Source organism: Adiantum capillus-veneris, chromosome 27 (assembly GCF_014529385.1).
Source record: "Adiantum capillus-veneris isolate H3 chromosome 27, ASM1452938v2, whole genome shotgun sequence".
Taxonomy (NCBI): domain Eukaryota; kingdom Viridiplantae; phylum Streptophyta; class Polypodiopsida; order Polypodiales; family Pteridaceae; genus Adiantum; species Adiantum capillus-veneris.
In genome coordinates this window covers 31,733,969-31,753,222 of record NC_140957.1, presented here as the reverse complement: position 1 = coordinate 31,753,222, position 19,254 = coordinate 31,733,969, and the positions used below count along the sequence as shown (strand labels likewise).

The window sequence follows — 19,254 nt, the reverse complement described above, 5'->3', positions numbered from 1 at the left end:
ATTAGATCCCAACGAAAATGCGTATCTTCTTGGTTTTGACCTAAAGAATCACTTGGGATCATAGCTTTGCAGTAAAACAACATCAATTCTTTGCAATGAGCTTTGAAAAGCCTCCTAGACTTAGCAGTCTCAAGTTTCAATTTTTTGCTTTTCAGAGCACATTTTGGTTTGGAGTGTAGCAGAATATTAGTAAACAAAAGGAACAGTAAGAATATTCGGGGTACAGTCTTTTCTTTGATTTCTTTTGTTGAGTTTGTGGGTTCGGAGTGAGGATTGTTACGTCCCCAAACATCGAGATGGGCGCCTGCAGTATGTCCGGCCAGTGTCAACCTGGCCCTTTGGTTATAAAGTCCTATAAGTAGGACTTGAGTTACATTTGTGAAACATCTGGTGTGATCACCACACTTGGACTCTAGGCCCTAGGCAGCTCTGCCCGCAAACCCGTAACCGGTGTGGGCTTGGTGGTATGGGACACCAGCCCTTGTGGAAGAGGCTTACCATTCCGCATGTGCATAGACTATAGATCTCTAAACAAGATCACAATCAAGAATCGATTTCCAATCCCTCGGATTGACGACATTCTTGATAAGTTACAAGGAGCCAGTGTCTTTAGTCGTATAGACTTGAAGAGCGGTTATCATCAAATCCGCATAGCTCCTCAGGATGTGCATAAGACTTCATTTAGAACAACCTTCGGGTTGTATGAATTCTTAGTGATGCCTTTTGGGCTCACTAATGCACCAACTACATTCAACAAAATGATGGATAGAATCTTCCACTCATACAGAAGCTTTACAGGCGTTTTCTTTGATGACGTCTTAATCTTCTCAGAGACGGAAGACGAACACTATAAGCATCTCGCCTTAGTGTTTGAAGAATTACGCAAACACAAATTATTTGTGAATGCTAAGAAGAGTGAGTTCTTTCTAAAAGAAATCCACTATTTGGGCCATATAGTATCTCACAACCAGGTGAGAATGGACCCTGATAAGATTCAAGCAGTTGTAGAATGGCCTACGCCAACTACAGTACATGATGTACGAAGTTTCCTTGGCCTCTGTTCTTATTATCGGCGTTTCATTCGAGCTTTTGCCGCGATAGCAGGTCCCCTCCATGACCTGACAAAGAAGCGGATTCCATTCCATTGGGGGTCTGGACAAAAACAAGCTTTCGAAAAGCTTAAGTATCTACTCAGTCACGGACCCGTTCTTACCGTCCCTGATCTTCGCAAACCTTTCGAGGTATACTGCGATGCATCTGGAGATTGTGTAGGAGCAGTTTTGAACCAAGAGGGTCACGCGATAGCCTATGAAAGTCGGCGCCTTAAAGATGTAGAGTTGCATGTCTCCATATACGAGAAAGAGCTAATGGCAGTAATTCATGCTCTTTCCATTTGGAAACACTATCTATTAGGAGCTGATTTTATTATCAAGACAGATCATCAAAGTCTTCGCTACTTCCTCACACAAAGAAAGTTATCAGAAAAGCAGATGAGATGGGCCAACTTTCTTTCAATGTTTCATTTTCAGATTTTACACACTTCTGGAACGAAGAATGCAGTTGCAGATGCTCTCTCCAGGCGTCCAAAGATCACTGCACTAACAACAATTTATCATGAGGAACTAGAATCTCTCAGCGAGATGTATCCTCAAGACCCAGACTTTGCCACAATTTGGGCAGATCTTCAAGCTGGTCACTCAAAGCCACCGTATTCTATCAAGGATAATACACTCTATCGTCAACAAGCAATATGCATAGCTCAACCCTTACGACAAAAGGTGATGGATGAAGCACATAATTCTCCTTATGCTGGGCATCGGGGAATTGCTTCCACCACTAGTGCCCTCGAAAGGTATTTCTTTTGGCCAACACTCCGTGCGGACATTGAAAAACATGTACGTGAGTGTTTAGTATGCCAAAAAGTGAAATATGACAGACATAAAGTTTATGGCAAGCTTCAGCCGCTCCCTGTGCCTAACACGCCATGGGAAAGTATTGCCATGGATTTTATTACGGATCTTCCTAGATCCAAGAATGGAAATGATGCAATCTGGACTATAGTAGACAGGTTCAGTAAGCAAGCACATTTTCTTCCAGTAAAAAAGACGATCAAAGCTGATCACATGGCTAGAATATTTCTAGCTCAGATTTTTAAACACCATGGATTGCCAAAGACTATTGTCGGCGATAGAGATCCCCGCATGACTAGTCTATTTTGGCAGGCATTGTTTGAAAACTTGGGAACTAAGCTTGATTTTTCATCAGCTTATCACCCTCAAACAGATGGTCAAAGCGAAATCGCTAATGCCACTGTTTTAGATCTCCTTAAGTGCTATGTTTCGGAACGACAATCCGAATGGGAACAGTACTTACCAATAGTTGAGTTTGCGTATAACAATACCATACATTCCTCAACTGGTAAAGCCCCCTTCGAAATTATTTACGGGAAGCCACTCTTACTTCCTATTATGGTGACCAAAGAAAACATCTTCGCCGCAGATGAATTTGTGCGCAATATTGATATTGCCCATCAACAAGTAAGGCAAGCGATTCTTCGTACTCAAGAGCAACAGAAGAGAAAAGCAGACAAGCACAGAAGGAATCTCAATCTTGAAAAAGGACAATATGTCCTGCTTCGGTTTGAGAAAGCTAGATTGAAAAAGCGGGTTGGCAAAGGGAAAGTTGTCAAACTTTCCCATAGATTTTACGGCCCTTTCAAAATTACAGATAAAGTCAATGATGTGACTTTCACATTGGATTTGCCTTCTAACTGGCGCATCCACAATGCTTTTCATGTCAGTCTCCTCCGACCATATGTTGGACCTCCTCCAGTGGCGCCCGTACAAGAAGATCCTCCAGAAGTCGAAGAGACTGAGGAAATCCTTCAACCTGAACAGATAATACACCACTCGGAGAGACAACTCAAGTCGGGGAGTCTACATCGAAAGTATTTAGTCAAGTTCAAGAATTACACTCCTTTAGATGCAAAGTGGATGACTGAGTCCGATCTCAAGGACTACCCTGACATCTTACACAGTTATGTTGACGCTCTACAGTTGAGGTCAACTGTTTAGAACCAAGAGGGATGTAACTAAGTTAGACTTTGTAAATAATTAATTTATTTACGAGAAAAGAATTATCTAATTAGTTGTGTGCACACCAGAATAGACCTAGCAGTTCTAAGGCCTCAGGTGAGCCTAAATGCGGGCTAGAACACCTCAGAGGGACCTTAGCAGAAATTACCCTGAAGCCCTAGTGATTGGGAAATCGGGTCTTCAGAAAGGGGTAAGCAGTAGCCTCAGATTTTAGGCTCAGGAAAAATACGCGCGTCAGTACAAGCACATGAATGAGATGGGGTCCTTAGAACAGTGACCCTAAGGCTAATAAAGCTAATAAAGCCTTAGGGTAAGTTTCGTGAAATTAAATTTAACGATCCGTGCCCGGGCGGGCGGCCGGACAAGTGTGAACAGGTAAAGGCGGTGCAGTGCCCGTGCGGCATTGCGCCGGCAGACCTTTGGTGTTCTCATAAAAGAATCATTGGTAGCAGTTGTCAGTTAGTTGCACTTTTTTTTAATTAATGAGCTAGAAGTTTTTAAAGTCAAAAGTTGAATGGTTTTTAAGTTTTGAAAGTAAGTGTGCCAAGTGGCACACTTACCAATGCAAACTAACTCTCTCTCACTCTCATTCTCACCCTCTCTCTCTTCCTAGCGCCCCCTCTCCCTGATGGCTATTTAGGAGTCCCCCCTCCCCCATTTTCAGGGCTGGCAGTGCACCTACCCCCCCCTAATGTGAGCGTGCTCTACGCGGTGGAGCCCTCCATTGAAGCTTGAGAGCAGCCCCTTGCGACATATGTGGTAGCCTTGTGCTCCCATTGTCAAGAACAAGGGATCTCACAGTCATAGACACCTTCTGGTGAAGTTTCATCGCGAGAAGCTGCCGTAGACGCTCTCTTAGTAGAGTGCGGCTGCTGTAATTCTCTGTTTTCAGCCCTTAATCACCTCGATTAGGGCTGTTTTCAGGAGACCAGCCATAGAAATTCTCTTCTCTCTCCTTATCCTAAGTCTACATCAAGTTTGGCGCGATTCCATCGCGAAGAAGACCTCTGTTTCGGCATAGGGGTGTGCACAGGTAAGAATGTCAGGTTATGTGCAGAAAATAACAGCAAGCATGTGCGTGTGCATTTTGCTTGTTTCTCTTTTGTGTTCGATGCATGAATGAATGAGCATGAAGGCAACACATAACGGAAGATGGACTCTCCTCTGTGAGAGCTTTCGATGAGCTGTTTTGGAAGATAGACTCTCTTTTTGAGAGCTTCCAACCAGTCTCGCAGAAGATGGGAAATCCCCTAAGCAGAAAGAAAGTGGAAACACTTTCTCAGTCAGTAGTTAGAACAGAACAGAAGAAAGAATAGAGGACGGGCGTATGCCCCGTTCCTGTGCTTGTAAAGATTCTCCCTTAGTAATAAAGATATTCTCTTTATGGGGGGGGACCAGCCCATCTTCTGGTCCCCAATGGAGTGTCAAGTTTTCTCTCTCCCTCTAATTCTCTTGAGTATTTGAAGTGCAATTAAACGTCAGTTTACGCTTCCGTATTTTTGTGACGGGCTTACTTCTCAAGGCATCTGGACGTAGAGTCTGACAGTGAGACCCTCCCACTCCCTTGTACTTTGAGCACAGATTTAATATAAAAAGAAATACCGAAAGGGACACCAGTCTTTGAGGCCAAAATCTCTTGGCACAGAACTCCGCCGGGCTAGTGTCGAATCAGATTGTGAACTGTTTTGAAGTAAATTCCTTTCGTGTCGCGGTAGATTCTTGACTTGGAGTGTCCAAATCTGTTTCAGTGGTATCAGAGCGCGGCTGATTTCTCTTCTACTGGGAAATCCGATCCTTTTTACGTGGCACTTATGGATTCAAGCAAAGGACAGACAACTTCCTCTGCATCCAACGATGCCAGAAGAGATCACGAAGAAGATTCATGCGAGTACGACCTGCCCCGACCTACTCAGCGGAGCTTGAAGAGATGGAACATCGGAAATGGGTCGATGATGCGACAAAGTTAATGATAAATTTTGCGAAGGACCCTAAACTTGCAAAATTTTTGACCTGGACCTCCTTCGACGAGGTGCACTCACAGTGGCGGCAAACCACAGAGCCACCCCTCAAACCGGCGCTCAAACAACCTCCTACTCCGAGGATATATACCTTCATAAGTTCAAAAAAGTATGAACTCACAAATTATAAGAGGGAATAAAGCAAGGTGGAAAGGTACGTAGTGTACGGTACGGTTTAGGTACATACGGAACGTACTTCTGTACTGAACCAACCTTTAGGTACGTGATTGGTACGTACCATTTGTAAAAAAAGAAAATTACACTAAATTTAAGTTCACAGACCTTTCAAAAGAGAGATTGTAATCCTAGTCAATTAAAAAAGCCTAAGGCTCTCTCCCTTTCACCCTATTATCCCAATCTGAAAGCGCCTCTAGCGCGAGTGGTCCGTGGAGAAAATGGCCCCAAAAAAAAACAAAAAAACAAAAACACCCAAATAAAAAAAAAATTGTTGTACTGTACCGTACGGTACGTACTGTACCGTACAGTATGGTTGTACCGTACGGAATCGTAAGGTACGTACGTACGGATTCCACCTTGGAATAAAGCACTCATAGAACTACAAAAGCAAGGGACACAAGAAAAGAAAAGAAAAACAAAAACAAACAAACAAACTAACTCGATCACTTTGTTTGCTACGAAACAAAACTAAATAAAACAAAACATTATTAACTTAAAAATGTTTTTAGAAAAGGCATGTGTAAAATAAGTTGACGCAACTTACTTGGCTTAAAACAAGTACTCAACTTTAAGCAAAAAAGAATAAGACATCTTAAAATCTTAATCCTAGAAATCAAACTTCACACAACAACTTCTAACGGAACACATTCTTAAGTCCTCAGCTAAGCTAAATACAAAATCGAAAAATGAATACTACTACAAACCTACGAAGAGCAAAGAACCAAACTTGACAATATGTGATCTCAACTTCGCTGCTTGTCCAAACAGGAAGAATAAGATTATCACCTTTATCATGCATAGCTTGGACAACAGCTATGACATCCCTACTCACGTTGTCAGTGCCCAAGAGTAGGTGCAGGTTTATATAGAGGTCATTCATGCTTTGAACGTACTCTACAAAACCAACGAGCTGAGTTTCTATCACCCTCCGGAGGTGATGGGCATACTCAGCCATGATAAAGGCTAGCATTTGTCAAGCTATAGTAAAAATACTAGAAGCGCTAAAGATCAAAACAACAACGTAAGGTGTTATTAAGTCAAACAATAAGCGGGCTTTTTAGCTCCCCACTTCTATTGAATTTACTACTGATTATCTTGAACATTCCAAAGAAAGAAACATTCAAAATAAACTTACTACGATGCAAAAATGAACGAATGTTTTTTAGGATTCTTTTGAACGAGTATCCTTTTTCAACTAGTAAAGAAATAAGATGGCAAGATTGAACAACAAAAGCAGATTTACTAGAACAAAGAAGAGAAAATCTAAATAGTTGAGAGCAAATGACACCGTACTTAGCTAAAAGAGAAATGTTCGAAGAAATGTAAGGCATACGGATGATATTTAAATTGGCATATTCTGGTTCAAGGCGCTTATCATAGATATCTACTTCTAATCCCAAGGGAGTCTCAAAAATCTTAAGGTCTAAAAAGGCACAACAATCACTATTTGTGGTACAATTGAGTTCACAAAACTCCTTGGGATAAATTCCTCCGCCTACAGAACTCGAATTCACGTACATAAAATCTTGAAAAGAAGGAACGTCAGGGACAAAAACATCATCTACAAAGTGTCTTACATTGCATAACTTTGCGCAAAAATATTGGGCAAGTGTTAGCAAGGACAAGACGCTCCATAAAATCAAACTCATAAGTAAAAAGATAGAAATTAGCAAGAAAAACAGCATAATTGGTGCCCATAGGGATACCAATTGTTTGCTTGAAAAGAGAGTCGCCGATGGTTATATATAAATTGTCCAAAAGAAAATCTAACCAAGATATGATGTCAATGTCATCTACAATCCTGATAATTCTCTTTCTTCCTTTGTCTACATCTACATTCTTACTTTTCAACCATAAGAAGTCAAAGTTCAAGGCTGACTTTTCTACTAGCAATGTCTTATACCTATCCTTCTCAAGCTTGTACGCAAAAACTTTTGAAATAAGAGACTTGACTCTAAATTTAAGGTCCTCCAAATTTAGCTTCGTGTATAGCGTAGTAAAGTCAACAGTTTGGAGACATGAAGGATAAGATTTCTCCTTAAGGCTTCTTGAAGAGTTCAAAAACTTTAAAACGGGAATCACACCTGCTGAATCATTTAAACTCCAACTTGAATCGGTAGGTACGTCTGCTTCCTTTAGCATATTTTTCCACAATCCATTTACGCTAGGTAAAATAGCTTTGAAACAATAACTAAGCCATTTGGAAACCTCGGTCAAAGAGGTGTTACAAGAAGCAGCTATAAATCTAGGCTTTATAGGGTTCTTGTAGAACTTCCAAACGGTATATAAAAAAGGTAATTTAGGCTGGCACTTGAAACCAAAAGACTTACAAAAGTCTTGATGTTTCAAGATAACCTCTTGAATTGAAAGATCACAATCATTGTATGTTAACCCTCACGGCTCACGCACACCCTATCACCTACGACGGACGTTCTAACCTACGGCGGACATTGTATTATTTATTTGGTAGAGTCAGGTACCGGGCTTGTCGGTCCAATAGGAAAAGGGTAAGAGTGATCGCCGATGAGAGGCGCACTCTAACTGGAACATTCAAGGGATTAGTTGGCTAAGCATGGGCGCCCAAGTGTGAATGGGGTGAGCTCATATAAAAGTCAACTAAACCTAAAATCCACTCATTCTCTCATTTGTGCAATAGAAGAGTGCTCTTGCTCCATCTCCATCTCCATCTTCTTCTTCTTCACCTCCTTGTGTGTGTGTGTGTGTGTGTGTGTGTGTGTGTGTGAGAGAGAGAGAGAGTGTGTGTGGGCGATCGAGCATTACGAAGGCACGACGGCGGCGGCGAAACAGTTGAGCGCGGCGAAGCGGCGGCTCCTTCTTCTTCGCGGCGAGGAATCCTCCACGAAGCAAGCGTAGAGCGGTGAGTGACACACCATCGCCTTCTTTGAGCTTACTAGTTTAGGCTTGTTGTGTGCTTGGAGCCATTTGTGGCTCGCACACGGTGTATCGGCAAGTTCCTTGCATTGACACGTGCGACATACGCACACATTTTTGGCGCCGCTGCCGGGGAATGTCATACACCAAGCTCAAGTAGCACTCTGTGCTTCTCCGTGGTGCAATTTCAATTATAAGAAAGGTAGGGAAGGAGTGTGTGTGTGTGTGTTGAGAAGAGAGATTTGGTATTATACTGTGTGTTTTTTTTGTTAATGGAGATTTCAAAGGTACTATGTTTATTCTCTATGTATTAAGGTAGTTAGTTTTTTTTTGTTAATGGAGATTTCAAAGGTTCTGTGTTTATTCTCTGTGTATTAAGGTAGTTAGTTTTCTGTGTACAGTAAGTAGGAAGTAGATTAGTGAGAGTTAATAGAGTGTGTTAGTGTGTAAGAGTAGGTATATTAGTTAGAAGTAGGTAGATAGAGTGTGTGTGTGCGCTCTCGCGCAGGCCGCGGCGACCTTATTCTTAAAAATAAAAAAAAAATTTAAAGGTAGGACCAGGATCGGAATATCTCCCAGACCCAAACCCAAGCTCACGCTAAGGCCTAGGCCTAGGTCGCCTTTAAAAAAAAAACAAATTTTAGCTTCACAAGTAGCTAAAAATTGATTTTTGAGGACCAACGGAACGTCAAATGCCCGAAAATTGTGCTGTAAAGCACACAGCGACCCTTTAAGTGATACGCTCGTTTCGAGCTATCACACACTTCAATCAAAAAAATCAAACATTAAAAAAACATTCAAAAAACATCAAAAACAAGAAAAAATCAAGTAGAAAACGGGATGCAAAACACCCACAAAACAAAGCAAGTAACCTTTGAGGGTACTTGCCGACACTTGTAGGGCACCCAAAGCACATGTATCTACGCTCTAGTCGTGTGCTAGAGTCCGAACAACTAGCTAGTGCTTCGATTTACGGGGATACTCACTATCCTTCCACGCTAGGGTCTACGCCCTCGGCGGGGACCCAAGGTAGTGCAACCCAAGACCCAAATATAACGGCTAGCGACTTTTTCTTTGACTACGATATTATGGAAGAGCATCTTACACAAAGCCCTGGGGGAACAAATGAAACCGTACCTAGCTGGGCCCAACAACCTGGAACTAGTGTTTTTAGCCGTTTGATGGAAACTTTTAGTAGAGCTACGCGCTCTGAACCTACAGCTAGTGAAGTAAACGAAGAGGGTGGGGAAGTAGAATCACCATTCACATCTCCTGTAGATCCCACACTCCCTCAGAGTGTCCACGTGGACATTCTACCTACCTCATTTAATGAGGGCCCTACCGAGCTACCACCTTCCAAAGTCGCCTCTAAGGTAGCGGTGACTAAAGGTCAAAACACGGGAAGCAACATTGCATCCACCTCATGGCAACCCTCTAGTAGACCAAGTTTGGACGGGGTATTTCTTAATGAAAATTGGGAATATGACCTACACACGGAGACTTTGACCCACCTATACATGGGCTACACATACCATGTGGGTTGGTTAGAAGTTGTACAATCCACATCTAGTGCCACTAGTCTAGAGGAACAACAACACATGATCTGCAATGTCATCCATAGGATTATCCAGTCCGAGAGGCAAAATCGAGGAATAAACATACCTTCGACGGATCCTATGCGATTTTTAGACACGGGCAAAGGGAAACAACCCACTCTATCACAAATGGAGACTCCCCCAGTGAGTCCCATCGATCCCCCATATGTTGTTTCGCCAGGGGTCTCAATGCAATCTTAGCCCACAAGTGATAGCTTTACTTTTCCAAGTCTAGCTCATCTTTCCCTGGATGACACCACGGATACCATGCCTACCCCAATGATGGGCATGCCAAGAAACACACCATGGACCTCGTTTGTTAGTAAAGCACCGCTACATGGTAGCTCGATGCCTGCAATAGTACCTACAAGTGCGTAGCAATCGTATACACCTCTGGGTCCACGTACTCATGTAGTCCCTACCTCTCCCATTGTTTCAACTACCTATGCTCCACAACCACAACACCCAAGTTCTTATTTCCATGGGACTATACCGGCTAGCATTAGCATGTCACATCCGACGTCTGCTATGCGTAGGGCCACTCATATGAACTATGGACCACCACATGGCACAACATCGTACCCAACGTGGAACCCAAGGGCTTCCTATGCGCCAAGCCCAATGCCAATACCTACTCCACATGTAGTCTCTGGAGCACCTTCACCCACGGTGCCTGCTAACTTAGGTGACTTGGCAACATTTGCTCAAGCTATTGGTCGATCTATTGCTGAGAATATGCGTAACACGCCTGATAGAGAGCCTAGAAGTAAGGCAGTACAAATAGCCAAGCTCACACAAAAATTTAGTGGAGACGGGATGTGAGAAAGCATATCGAAGTGTTTGAACAAATATGCGATTCTCTAGGAGAACACAATGACCTACATCAGAGCAATGCTTTAAGCCTAACCTTAAGTGGAAAGGCTGGGGATTGGTATAGAACCCTAAGGGTGGAAGAAAAAACGATTTACCCTACTCTTAGGAGACTGTTCTTAAAAGAATACATACGAGAGGGAGTGCTTTGGGGTGTAGCCTCTCAGCTCCAGAAAGCCCAACGAGAGGAAGGAGAGTCGGTGAGAGACTTTATATGTCGCTTGAAGCATTTGAATTCTCGTTGTAATCCAAATGAGCGCTTCAACAATAACCAATTGCTTGATAGATTCATTGGAGGATTACGACATGAGGATATCTACAATGGCCTAATCATTAGAGGTATCACCACTTGGGAAGCAGTCACCACCAATGCGATCCAATTGGAGGATAATTTAATGATTCAAGGAGAAAGAGTGTCTGTTGAGCCTAAATCTATTAGCTCGCAAGCATCAGGGCATCAGCCAATGACCCTAAAGCCTATTGCTAAGGAGCCAAAGATATCTGAGATGACTTTAGCAGATCTCACCAAGGCTATTCAAGAGAGTCTTAGAGACAATCGTGCTCCGCAAAACAATCATATGTATCCAAGAAGGGAGCAACAATGGTGCTCAGTATGCTACGGACCGCATAGTACCAGTGAATGCCCTACTTTTAGAGTAAAATTCAATGGGAACTGCAATGCATGTGGAAGGTATGGTCATCAAGCTAAGGATTGCATAGTATTTAAGCGCGCGATGGCCAATAGACCAACCTTAGCATGGACACACACCTCGAGTGCCTGCATTGATGCCGGCCCCACCTCTTGAACAAACAGCACAACACATGGTCCCTAGGGCCCAAAATGTTGTTCAAACAACACCCTTACCACCTCCAGTGCTAGGACCGCAACCACCACATCCGAGAATCACTTCTGTGAATCAAGTGGGTTGTGAGTCATCTATTGCTTATTTGGAAGCTATGAGGAAGATATAGATCCTAATATCGCCTATGGGATGGATGTGCTTGAAGAAAGTCCACAATACTACATGGAGGACTATTGGGGACAAGTCAAACCTGTATATCAAGTAGCTGCTCTTGCGGCAAGAGGCCAAAATATCAATTACACCGCTAAGAGACCACTTCTTCAATGCTATGAGTGTGGAGGTCCACATCGTGTAGCCGAGTGTTCTATTAGGCTACAAAAGAACGCCACACTAATGCAAACCAATCAAGCGAGCACGTCTACAATGGCGATACTCATGTGTAATCGATGTGGCATAGATCATTTGATTGCCCAATGTCCAAATAATCCAAATGCACCGAAGATCACGCCATTAAACTTGATTGAAGTTACCGAGGAGCCATCACCAAGTACACCCGTGGTACCAGTAAACGTACTCACACGATCGATGCTCCAAAAACAAAATTATATTCTTGAGGAAAGAGACACGGCATCAATTGCCCAATCTCAGAAAAAGAAGAAAACACGAAGAAAGAGATCACAAAAAGCAACGAAGTCAGACCCCAGTTCAAAGACCAACATAGGGACTGGTGACGACCCCGTATATATGAACGACGCTGAAGAAGATTCTGATTCAAGTGAAACCATGGAGACCAAAACGACCACTAACATATGAACCAACAAGGAAGATCTTCATGAGCCACAATGGCCAGGATCCAAAAAGAAGATAGGAACTTACCCAAACCCTACAGAGGAGATTGAGCGAGTCAAGCATTTAAGAAGTTTGGTACAAGATACCCAAAGGGATCTAGAACCAGCACCTAGGAAGATCCAGATTACAGACACCGTGTTCCCTACGCAACAACAACCTCACCAAGTCCATAGACCCTTGGACATACCTAGTGTCATCCAAGAAGAAAGTGACTTAAAGTCATGGGAAAGTGGGCGTACTCACTTCTTGATGGAAAGAATGTTTACAGAGGGACTACCTGATCCTATCGAAGAAATGGAGATCCCATCTTCCCCACGTCAAGGGACTCAAGGCCAAAAGGTGCCGTTAAACATTGCCAAATTGATAGATTTCATGTCTTCGGAAGTTAGAACCACCATCATGTCCAAACTATATAAAGACCCCGAGCTAGTCTCAGCCCTTCGAGCCTTCCTCAATGGAGAATTGAAGTTTGGGCTACCACAATTTGCACAGATGGATGGATCTGGGGAGATGCCAATAGAGGAGGAATACATAGATCCACAACCGAACCTAGATGAGAACCTTGTTATAGAAATACCTGTTAACAAGTTGGGACAATACTTTGAGGGTGATGAATCTAATGCGACTATACCAATCACTACTAAGGGATTAACTGTGAAGAGAATCCTTGATGGTGGCGCTGGGGTTAGCATTGTGACTAAAAATTGCTGGGAAACTATGGGAAGACCTCACCTTGCGACCACAACCATAGTAGTGAAGATGGCCAATGGGTCTATTGTTAAACCTATTGGGATGCTAGAAGATCTCAAGATCAAGGTCTTTGGACATAAAATAAGGATTACCATTATTGTTATGGATTTCTCCAAACACACTATGGCATCGGAGATGATCTTAAAACGTCCTTTCATGAGGGAAGCAAAAATGGTGCATGACTGGTCTAAAAACCATGTCTACTTGCAGTTCCAAGATTATGTCATTCGAGTGGATCTTGTGACGGGTCGAGCACATCCTCTAGGAAACAGGTTTATAATTGATCATAGATCTGACACCACAGTTCACTCGGCCCCATTGCAGTATTGTTACAAGTGTAAAGAGGACACTGATATTGGGGAAGATTCTCCTTATATGGATATACTACCTGGGATGATTGAGTCGGACAATGTGGATTGGGTCCACCTAGCAGCAACCATAGACACTTGGGAAAATAGGGGGACGACCTGGGTAACACCTGAGGGGGATGAAATACCACCACTTGTACCCTTAAATATGCTACAAGCAATGCATATAGCTTCTGACAAGACTCATCCTAATATAACGAAGAAAACATACAAGTGGGTCCCTAAAGCTTCTTTAGCGACCATAGCTAGTGCTAAAAAACAGAAGCCTTGTAAGAAACGTTCCACTCGCTCCAAGAAATGAAAGAAAACGTGGCGCTGGATTTCTAAACGACTATTGGAAGCCCAAGGCTACTATCAAGAAAATGATCAAATTTGGGTGCCAAAACGTAGATTGTGTTCTTACCTATCACCTGACCCATGTGAGCCCAATCTCATAGCTCCAAAACGAATCGACGATAGAGGAAAGAAAAAATCACAGAATGCTACACACCCGCTCCAAAGCTAGTCTGGGTACCAAAGAAAGAACGATTTGTTCCACCTAGCTCAGGAAGGGGAGAGTCCCATGAAGCTTCTAGCTCCTCATGTAATGCATCCATAGAGGTAAAAGCTTCTTCACATCCTCCACCTACAATAGTGGACCTTCATGAAGCTACAAAGGAATCCACACCTCCCAGTGTTCAAGAATCACCTGATGAACCACTTCAAGTTCGATCCTGGGAGAGTACCTTACCACCCTTGCAACTCGATGAGGCACCTAAGGTAATAGAAAACTACTGGCAAAAATCCTCACCTATTATCGACTGGAACAATTGGTTTCAAAGAGTGACGAGCACATTTCAAACGTTATGATCTACCCAAGGAAGGGGGGAATGTTTGCTGACAGTCATCATTCACTCACTCCCCTCTCAACCTTGTTTCCCAGACCTCTCAATCACCAATCTTAGGGAATGTCTATATATAAAGCCTTATACTCACAAAAAAAATAAAAAAATAAAGAGCAAGAGCAATTAGCAAACGAGTATGCACAATAAAAGTCAAAACATTGACTCAGACCTACACATTCACATCCGGTACATTGAAACAGAAACCTATGTCATAAAATACCTTTGATCCCCATCACTCGAGTGATGGAGGGTAGGTAGGATAAATACAATAGGAGTTTCTGTTTTAGAGTTGAGTGATTAGCAAAGTTAATTTTTCCCACTGATGTGCCTCCTAGAGGTATTCCTTGTGTTTCCTAGTGTGTACAGGAGCGTGTTGTTGTTGTTAGGATTTGGACCTTCATGGAATCTTTATCTCGACTCACTCTTCAAATCAAGCGCGACCATCGACACAAACAGGTGTTTCTTATCCATTAGCATTGCCCCTTATCTTTTTTGCATCCATGATTGTCTGCTTTGATTGTGATTGGTAGCATAATATCCAGCACATTTGCTTAGTAACAAACATTTAATTCAATGTAATTTTTTGTCATAATCACTTGTCTAGGTTTAAAAATCAAGCAGTCCGACTAAGCTAGTTTGACCAAGTTAGGTGTTAGAGATCTTCTCTTAATACCATGGGGAATGCCTTCCTAATAATCAATGGTTACTTAGGTTCTTAATCCGATTTAGGCAGCATTGTGTGAAATATACTAGGGCTTTCTAGTGGGCTTGACCCTATTGACCTTTAGCTTAAGTATTATAAAGGGAGTTTACTAGTGTGATGAGCCTGGGGAGGTGTATCAGTGTTATATGACCCCCCAAAGTTACAAAATTAAAATGCTGAAAACGAACAAACAAAAACAAATCAAAGTGCCACAATGTAAAATCTTAAGCTGGAAGAGAAATCTCAACTTGATTGGGTACTTCACTCACATGTATCGCCTATGGTACTAGAGCCCTAGAGGTTCCCAGTGTGAGCGCTTTTCCTTGAAAAGCAAAAAACCCAAGGCATACAAAATAAGCACACACATCAAAATTGAATCACTGTGAAAAGACTTTGGGGGGTCAAAGAAAAGGTAATCAGTCAGGCGATGATTTCATGAGAAATTCCTTTTATCGTAGCTTAACTACAAGGTCTTCTAGGTATAGCCTCTAGTCAGCCCTCGAACATGAAATACTTCGCTCTCGCGATTAAACAACTTAATTGACCAGAGAAAATTAAGAAGCTTACCCATGGTATTAATAGTCGATCTCTAGTGCCTTTCGACCGTTAAATTAGCGACCACAGACTTGTTTAATTTTTTACCTTTACATCTGTTTATGCATTTGATTACATTGCAATTTAATGTTTATTGCTGACAAATTGTTTAAAATTCTGTTACCAATCAATTTGTCTGCCTAAAACTCCATATACATTTTAATCGCTTATGAGAATGCAATTACTGTGCCAATGTTGTTTGATTTTGCAGTGACTGAAGAAGGCTAAGGACATTCATCTCAAATGCTCTTCCACCTCGACGAACGACCTTCATCTTAATAGCTTCCGAGGACGGAATCTACATCAAGAAGGGGGGCATGTTAACCCTCACGGCTCACGTACACCCTATCACCTACGACGGACGTTCTAACCTACGGCGGACATTGTATTATTTATTTGGTAGAGTCAGGTACCGGGCTTGTCGGTCCAATAGGAAAAGGGTAAGAGTGATCGCCGATGAGAGGCGCACTCTAACTGGAACATTCAAGGGATTAGTTGGCTAAGCATGGGCGCCCAAGTGTGAATGGGGCGAGCTCATATAAAAGTCAACTAAACCTAAAATCCACTCATTCTCTCATTTGTGCAATAGAAGAGTGCTCTTGCTCCATCTCCATCTCCATCTTCTTCTTCTTCACCTCCTTGTGTGTGAGTGTATGTGAGAGAGAGAGAGAGAGTGTGTGTGGGCGATCGAACATTACGAAGGCACGACAGCGGCGGCGGCTCCTTCTTCTTCGCGGCGAGGAATCCTCCACGAAGCAAGCGTAGAGTGGTGAGTGACACACCATCGCCTTCTTTGAGCTTACTAGTTTAGGCTTGTTGTGTGCTTGGAGCCATTTGTGGCTCGCACACGGTGTATCGGCAAGTTCCTTGCATTGACACGTGCGACATACGCGCACATTGTAAGTCCGAGAGTTTACTTCACCTAACAAACATTCTAAATAGAACTTTTTGCACGTAACAACAAAGTTATTAGAGCACTTATCTACGTAAGAGATTACAAAATCACGATGAAATTTCCTAAGAGCATCACGATCAGAAGAAGATAAGTATCCCTTCCTGAAGAAACGTTCCGAGAGCAAGATACTAATTTCAAAGAAGCTTTCTTGAGGACTACAGACTTCCAATGGGTAAAAATACCTTGAACTCCTACAGACTCCTCAAACTTTACTACGAAACTAGAAAATCCTTTTTCTATGGCTTTGAGAAGGCAAGAGTCATTTGAGGAAGGGAGCCTATATTTAGTACCTCTTGAGAAAAGGTCTTTCAAGGAATCCGAAGGAAGGATAAAACAATCGGCAGTAACTACATGACCCAAAGCTCCATTTACGTAAGAAGAAAAGGCAATTTTACTACAAGGGCAATCAACACTTGAGTTGCTAGCCTTTCTTGCTTTTTTAGATTACGTCCTATGTCACTATAGTTGAAAGCTTTTTGTCCTAAAGTTTTCACATATTTGAAAGCTACGACTGGATGGTTCCATACCTTTCTCACACAAGGAGGGAGAGCATCCAAAGCTTCTTGAGATCTCAAAATAGAGCTTAATCCAATCTTGTCTAAGTCAGGGGAGGTAAAGATAGTTATCAACAAATCTTTCTTTCCAACCAAGTGATTTTTCAGACTAGGACACTTGGACTTCAGAAATTTGCCTAACAGTACTCGAAGTTGAGTGCTATGAGACTCCCTTAGCTCCAAATCTTCATAAGAGTAGTTCTCAAGGGTATACAAGAGCTTAAATAGGATCCTTATATTATACCTTTCAAATAATTTATAAGAAAAAGAACCCAATTCCATGCCTCTAGATAGGTAAATCAATCTTCGTTTGAAATCTCTATAAGCAAAAATTCTATGGTTAGAAGGGTCATCACTCTCAATTCTAGAGATTCAAGCCCTAGGGAGACCTTGTACTCTACTAGAAATAGTGTTGTGCAAGACAACTCGATTGATTTCAGGGATAGAAGGTGGATCAGAACAAGAACCTTTAGGAATCCAAGTTCTTTTAAATTGACTTGAAGGGAGAACTAACTCGGGTTTGGGATGCCTTCGCCAAAGCATAGGTTTCTTATGATAAATTGTCTTATTTTTACTTAAAGAAGACTTTCCTTCCAAGTTGAAACCTTTAGGGAAAAAAGTATGCAAAGTTCTCATCCACAACAACTCTCGAGGCCACGCTGATTTATAGAACTCTTTAGAGTTTCTAAATTACCCTCTATGTGCTCAATGGGAAAACAACGGAAAGACTCAAAGCCATGTTTTGCTATTGCCGCATACAAGGGTTCACACTTTCACGTACGGTGCTCTTACTTTGAACTTTTCTCGCTTCTCTTACATGTTCTTGAAAACGGACAAAAGTTGTTCGAAAGGTTTGGCCAATATACATCATAGAACTATCGTGAATACTATAAATAACATAAATAATTTGAGAGGTATGAACCGGACTTAGAGGACGATCTACTACAAGATGTTTTTTCCTTAAACGCCTCAAACGATTGAGGGCTTTTATGGAAGAACTTGTGTAATGAGTACTAACTAAGACATTCTTGAAAGAAGCCAAACGAGGATGTTTACAGAGCAAGAATTAGAAGAGATTAGTCAACTTTTTGACGCGCAGAACAAAGCCAAAAAGCACGACAAAAAGCGGAAGAAAGGTGCTGACTTCCCGGGTTATTTGGGTCGTCAATCTACGTTTGCCTCGGCAAGAAAGCAGAAGTAGCGTGTGCGATTTGAAGGAGTACCTAGTTCTTCTTCTTCTTCTTCTTCTTCTTCTGATTGTTCTTCTAGCTCTTCCGACTCGAGCGAAGATGAAAGGAAAGGAAAAAAGCGAAGCAAAAAGCAAAGCTTTGGAAAGGGCAAGAAAAAGGCAAAGAAGCCTAGATTTCGCCCAGTTTCTGACAGTTCCACCGAGGACTCATCCTCAGATACTACAGACTCCGACGATCACATGTTTTATGCAAAGAAGAAACATTTTTAGCCAACCAATACAATCTACGTTTGCCTCGGCAAGAAAGCAGAAGCAGCGTGTGCGATTTGAAGGAGTACCTAGTTCTTCTTCTTCTTCTTCTTCTTCTTCTTCTTCTTCTTACTGTTCTTCTAGCTCTTCCGACTCGAGCGAAGAAGACAGAAAAGGGAAAAAGCATAAGCTTTGGAAAGGGCAAGAAAAAGGCAAAGAAGCCTAGATTTCGCCCAGTTTCTCATAGTTCCATCGAGGGCTCATCCTCAGATACTACGGACTCCGTCGATCACATGTTTTATGCAAAGAAGAAATATTTTTAGCCAACCAATATGACTTCCTCGAAGATAAAAGCAAGAAAGTAAAAGAATTTAAAGAAGATGGACACTCGATTTGAATCCTTTTCGAGATGCTCGAACATGGTGGTTCACTCTTCTACTCAGAAAGGAAGCTCCGGTTAAATGGTTGAAAGGCTTTTTATTTCTTCCTGGCTGACTGGGGAGTATGAAAGAGATATACGAACTGCTTGGAATCATCTTCGGATGACCAAGGGAGATTCTTTGGACGCTTATTGCGAGAGATTTTGAAACTCTTTTCTACCAGCCTCTTCATTTACGAAGGTCTTGCTTAAGGAACAGATTGAGAGGTTTTGCTGCGAACTTCCTACAGAGATCCGGGACTACTGCTTGGAACAGAAGTTGAATTCTTT

At 42.2% G+C, this 19,254-nt stretch overlaps 1 protein-coding gene across 1 annotated transcript in view; it reads right to left on the bottom strand.

The window, feature by feature from the left end:
- LOC147421733 (FKBP-like peptidyl-prolyl cis-trans isomerase family protein) overlaps window positions 1-19,254 on the bottom strand; it is a 55,880-nt gene that overhangs the window by 2,531 nt on the left and 34,095 nt on the right. The window lies entirely within an intron of this gene.